Below are 6,423 nucleotides of genomic sequence, written 5' to 3'. Positions count from 1 at the left end.
ATATTGTTTACAGCTGGTATTGAACTGATGTAACATTCTCTGCAGATCATGTTCGCATTCTGTTACCAATATTACATCATCAGCATAACATACCATTTTTATTTCTTTACTTCCCATTTTATATCCTTTCTGAGTCTTTGTTTCTTTAATTATTTCTTCCATTACCATAATAAAAAGTAAAGGACTCAATGATTCTCCCTGACGAACACCTTTGTTAACACCTATTGCATTTGTTAGGTGATCGTTTACTTTGATCCTTACTGTATTGTCTGAATATATATCTAAAATAAGAGCAATCAGCCCATCTGGTACATTATTTTTAGTTAAGATTTTTAAAATGGTATTTAATTGCAAAGAGTCAAATGCTTTTTCTAAATCGATAAAACATAAAAATGCTGGTTTGTTAAACTCCAAGACCTTTTCGGTAATCTGTCGGACTACAAAAATGGCATCAGTGCATGATCGGCCTACTCGAAATCCCTGTTGCTCATCACATAATGTGATAAGTTCTGATAGCTTACTGTGGATAATTTTAGTCGTTATTTTTAGAACTGTATTTAGGAGGTTAATTCCTCTATAATTTTCAGGTATTTGTTTATTACCTTTTTTAAATATAGGTATCAAAATACTTGTTTTCCATTCTTGAGGTAGGGGAGAGTCGGGTAGTATCGGACATCGGGTAATATCGGACAGTGAGTTTCTTTCATCTACCACATGATGATAGTACCTGATTGACATGGTTACGTTTCTGTGATGTTGCATAGAGGAACGTAACCATGTCATTCAGGTACTACCATATGGTGGTAGACGAAAGAAACGCACTGTCCGATACTACCCGATGTCCGATAATACCCGACTCTCCCCTATACTTAAATTGGTAAAAATCTGTTTCTGTACTTTCACAATTTCTTTATGCAAGGTTTCTGAAGCAGCAATTTTCTGGCTTACTAGAAAAAAAAGATTCAATTTCATCAAAATCCTAGCCCTAGTAATCATACTAACGTTGTCAAAGTTTGTAAAATATTTAGAACACTAGAATAACAAAGTCATAGGCTATACTGTTTGGGCCTATATATTGAGACAAATACCATATTGCGAATTGCAATAGCCTAAAAAAAATAACAAATAGTAACTAGCTATAGTGAAACATTTAATCCTAATACAATACACAGAATTACAGACCAGTCCAGTCCTGCTTTTTGCGACAGTGTCATTTATCGTAATAACTATGTCAACAATGGCCAATGGGTCAAGAGGTGAATGAAAGAAAATAAAACTTCAGTACCAGTTTCTAATTATTTACTTCCTCTATTAATGTATTGACCTTAAAGTGAGCTGTAAATCTGATTATCTGTTGCCGATAATAATTACAGTGTTGGTACTACCAACTTGGTAGCAATCATAATAATTTTTATGCTCGACCATGCCGAAATGTAGTAATTATACACCTGGTAGCAGTCCTTTAATGCATGTCATTAAAGTACACCTACTCATTAAAGTACAGGTCTTCAGCCAATGATAACTCAGCTTACATGTGTTCAGCCAATGACAAGTCAGCTTTGTACCGTTATAAAACCGCAAGTATCGATTATTCTCGGATATTCAATCGAAAGAGAATTAGCGAAAAGTCACGGAGGCTGGAAATCTAATACTGTCGCAGAAGGTTATGTTCTGTTACTAGAATAATTAGCGTTAATTGTAAATAATATTCAAATAAATTCAATTTGTCATCTCGTTTTTCAATGTCGAATTCAATAATCAAGGTTATAATATTATAATACTATCAAGTTTAACGGGATTACACAAGGTCAATGACATTATTGTTCCTCGGAAAAAATCAATACTTTGGCTTCTGCGCACATCTCACAATTCATGACCTAGAACAAGGTCACTTCCGATCTTGTCAGATACAAATAAAATGTATACATCTGAATACCGGTAATTTTAAGTTAGAAATATGGTCGAGCATAAAAAGTCGTATGAAACTCGCCTATAATGGTAATTAAGAAGCTCGTATGAAAATTATGAAACTCGCTTGCGCTCGTCTCATAAACATCCATACTCGCTTTCTTAATTACTATCATTATAGGCTCGTTGCATAATGTACTATTTCAACTTTATTAAAGCCAGTTATAATAACGTCTGTTTTCATAGGTAAAGGTAAAAGGTAAAGGTATCCCCGTAACATGCCATAAAGGCACTTGGGGGGTATGGTGGTAGAGCCCCATGCTTTTCATGACCTCGGCACTAGAATGAGGTGGTGTGGTCGGCACCACGCTCTGACCGCCTTTTACCCCTGGGAAAGACCCGGTACTCAATTTTATAGGAGGCTGAGTGAACCTCGGGGCCGTTCTGGAAGTTTGGCAACGAGAAAAAATTCTGTCACCACCTGGGATCGAACCCCGGACATTCCAGTCCGTAGCCAGCTGCTCTACCAACTGAGCTACCCGGCCACCACGTCTGTTTTCATACTAAGAATAAAAGAAAGTACAGATTGTACCAAATAATTGAAATTTGTACCAAAAAAGTAATTATACATACCAGGGTACAGTTCACTTAAAATTGTAGCAGATCCGTACAGTTGTACCAAAAGTGGCAACACTGCTTGTAAGCCTGTATCAAATGAGGAGATGAAACAAGACCAAGAAAGAAGAAACTATCGAGAATTAATCGCAATGCTTTTCATATAAGTAAATATTTTGTTATAGGTATATAAAAAGCCAAAAAGGCATATGACTCGGTTAAGAGAGAAGTTTTATATAATATTCTTACTGAATTTGTTATTCCCAAGAAACTAGTTCGATTAATTATAATGTGTCTTAGTGAAATTTACAGCAGAGTCCGTATAGGCCACTTTCTATATGATGCTTTTACAATTCGCTGTGGACTAAACAAGGGAGATGCACTATCACTTTTACTTTTTAACTTCGCTCTAGAATATGCCATTAGGAAAGTTCAGGATAGCAGAGAGGATTTGGAATTGAACGGGTTACATCAGCTTCTTGTCTATGCCGATGACGTGAATATGGTAGGAGAAAATCCACAAACGATTAGGGAAAACACGAAAATTCTACTTGAAGCAAGTAAAGCGACAGGTTTGGAAGTAAATCCCGAAAAGACTAAGTGTATGATTATGTCTCGTAACCAGAATATTGTACGAAATGGAACTATAAAAAAAAAATTGGAGATTTTTCCTTCAAAGAGGTGGAAAAATTCAAATATCTTGGAGCAACAGTAACAAATATAAATGACACTCGGGAGGAAATTAAACGCAGAATAAATATGGGAAATGCCTGCTATTACCTATTCGGTTGAGAAGCTTTTGTAATCTAGTCTCCTGTCAAAAATCTGAAAGTTAGAATTTATAAAACCGGTTTTTACGAAATACCGGTTGTTCTGTATGATGTTTGAGAATAAGGTTCTTAGGAAAATATTTGGGGCTAAAAGGGATGAAGTTACAGGAGAATGAAGAAAGTTACACAACACAGAACTGCAAGCATTGTATTCTTCACCTGACATAATTAGGAACATTAAATCCAGATGTTTGAGATGGGCAGGACATGTAGCACGTATGGGCGAATCCAGAAATGCATATAGAGTGTTAGTTGGGAGACCGGAAGAAAAAAGATCTTTGGGGAGGCCGAGACGTAGATGGAAGGATAATATTAAAATTGATTTGAGGGAGGTGGGATATGATGATAGAGAGTGGATTAATCTCGCTCAGGATAGGGACCGATGGCGGGCTTATGTGATGGCGGCAATGAACCTCTGGGTTCCTTGAAAGCCATAAGTATATAAAACCCACAGAACATTGTGTCATTTACGGAACTGAATATTTGGGGCGTAAAATTTAACTCGGAATTTTAAAAAGAGTTGCTTGCCAAACTGAAAATGCAATGTGTTTTCTGCGTTTTGAAGCACCATAACATATTACTGTGTTATTATAAATTAGTATTTTTCTGCCAGCCAGTTGATATGTTGTATCTATTATGTAGAGTTATTTCAAATACTAGTTCCTAACCATATATGTAGAATAAAACACTCCACTTTCATTACAGTACAGTTCGTTTGCCGGAACAGGCTTTTGATAACAACGCATTATTGTACCCATATTTATAATGGCTTCTACAAGCTACTATCTCTTCATAGTGTATGTGTGTTCATGCACCGGCAAATTGCCTCTGTGTTTGTATGTTTTGTGTTTTTGACGTGCTTTATGCTGTTGATGTAACTAGGATCGTAGTGTCCGTCTATCCATTTCCATTCAGATCACCGTATGTGCTGTGCATAAAAACATACATACGTATGTATAAACTTGATCTCTCTGTGCGAACAGCGCCGAAGCTTTTGTTCTGAGTCCGATTTCAATATTATAACTCCTGCATGTGAGTCGTTTGGCTGTGAAAGAACTTTGCTGATGTTATTTGTACAATAATTTGATATTTTAAAGGTGAAGGGCGGTGTATAGTCCACAAAGGTTATGAAATTGATATCTCGAAGCCATATTGTAGCCTACCTACAATAGTTCTGCCCGATGTTCACGAATATTTCTCTTCATCAAAGACTACATAGTCTGTTTCATTAGAACAAACCTAGAGTTACGAATCGGACATTTTTTTTCGTAAGATTAAGGTATTGCATTTACTTGTAATATATGGGACTATGTTTCTTTATGAATGTCTAGCGTTGGTCTTTTCAGAATGAGATTATGTTGAAGCGAACATAATAATAATAATAATAATAATAATAATAATAATAATAATAATAATAATAATAAAAGGTAAAGGTATTCCCGTCACATGCCATGAAGGCACTTGGGGGGGGGGGGGGGGAATGGAAGTAGAGCCCCATGCTTCCCGTGACCTCGGCACTAGAATGAGGTGGTGTGGTCGGCACCACGCTTTGACCGCCTTTTACCCCCGGGAAAGACCCGGTACTCAATTTTATAGGAGACTGAGTGAATCTCGGGGCCGTTCTGAAAGTTTGGCAACGAGAAAAATCCCGTCACCACTCGGGAACGAACCCCGGACCTTCCAGTTCGTAGCCAGCTGCTCTACCAACTGAGCTACCCGGCCGCCCAATAATAATAATAATAATAATAATAATAATAATAATTATTATTATTATTATTATTATTATTATTTATTTATACTGGCAGAGTTAAGGCCATAGGACCTTCTCTTACACTCTACCAGGTCACAAAGTATACAAGCAGTGAAAATTTAACAAAAAGTTAAAGACCAGAATACTACTAACTTACTTAATTACTTACTTATTGGCTTTTAAGGAACCCGGAGGTTCAGTGCCGCCCTCACATAATCCCGCCATTGGTCCCTATCCTGAGCAAGATTAATCCATTCTCTATCGTCATATCCCACCTCCCTCAAATTCATTTTAATATTAACTTCCCATCTACGTCTCGGCCTCCCTAAAGGTATTTTCCCTCCGGCCTCCCAACTAACACTCTGAATGCATTTCTGGATTCTCCCATACGTTCTACCTACCCTGCCCATGTCAAACGTCTGGATTTAATGTTCCTAATTATGTCAGGTGAAGAATACAATGCGTGCAGTTCTGTGTTGTGTAACTTTCTCCATTCTCCTGTTAACTTCAACCCTCTTAGCCCCAAATATTTTCCTAAGCACCTTATTCTCAAATACCTTTAACCTATGTTTCTCTCTCAAAGTGAGAGTCCACGTTTTTCAACCATAAAGAACAACCGGTAATATAACTGTTTTATAAATTCTAACTTTCAGATTTTTTGACAGCAGACTGGATGATAAAAGGCTTCTCAACCGAATAATAACAGACATTTCCCACGCAAATCAAGATTTCAGGTATAACTCCCTGTAAAGTTGATGTGAATAATTTCGAGGGAAAAATTGTTCCGGGTAGCTCAGTGGTAGAGCGTTGGTACGTTAAACCAAAGGTCCCGGGTTCGATACCCGGCTCGGGAACAATTTTTCCCTCGAAATTATTCAAATCAACTTTACAGGGAGTTATACCTGAAATCTTGATTAGCATAATACACGTAACTGTTCGTTAACAGAAAACCACAATTTAAGTCACACAGAGTTAGTGTGCACTCGAAGTTAGTTGCTTGACGGTTGTCAGCCCACTTTGAGGTCTGTGGATATAGAGGGAAAAATTGGATCGGTGTCGGTTAGAGTTCCCGGGTAGCTCAGTGGTAGAGCGTTGGTACGTTAAACCAAAGGTCCCCCGTTCGATACCCGGCTCCGCAACAAGTTTTCCCTCGAAATTATTCAGACATTTCCCATATTTATTCTGTGTTAGAATACTACTAACATATTACAATAATAATAATAATAACAATAGCATAACAAAATCGACACTAAACAACATGAAAATAATACCATAATAGAAAAAAGAAAGTAAAAGACGTTGGAATATAGTAAAAGCAAC

The 6,423-nt window shown here is 37.1% G+C and overlaps 1 non-coding gene across 1 annotated transcript; it reads left to right on the top strand.

Moving 5' to 3' along the window:
• The first annotated feature begins 5,885 nt into the window (after positions 1-5,885).
• Positions 5,886-5,957, top strand: TRNAN-GUU (transfer RNA asparagine (anticodon GUU)). The gene has a single exon. It is a non-coding gene; the product is annotated as a tRNA-Asn (tRNA).
• Positions 5,958-6,423: the final 466 nt, after the last annotated feature.

Source organism: Periplaneta americana, chromosome 13 (genome assembly GCF_040183065.1).
Source record: "Periplaneta americana isolate PAMFEO1 chromosome 13, P.americana_PAMFEO1_priV1, whole genome shotgun sequence".
NCBI classification, from domain to species: domain Eukaryota; kingdom Metazoa; phylum Arthropoda; class Insecta; order Blattodea; family Blattidae; genus Periplaneta; species Periplaneta americana.
Note: the sequence above shows the minus strand (reverse complement) of the source record. Positions and strands in the feature narration are given on the sequence as shown.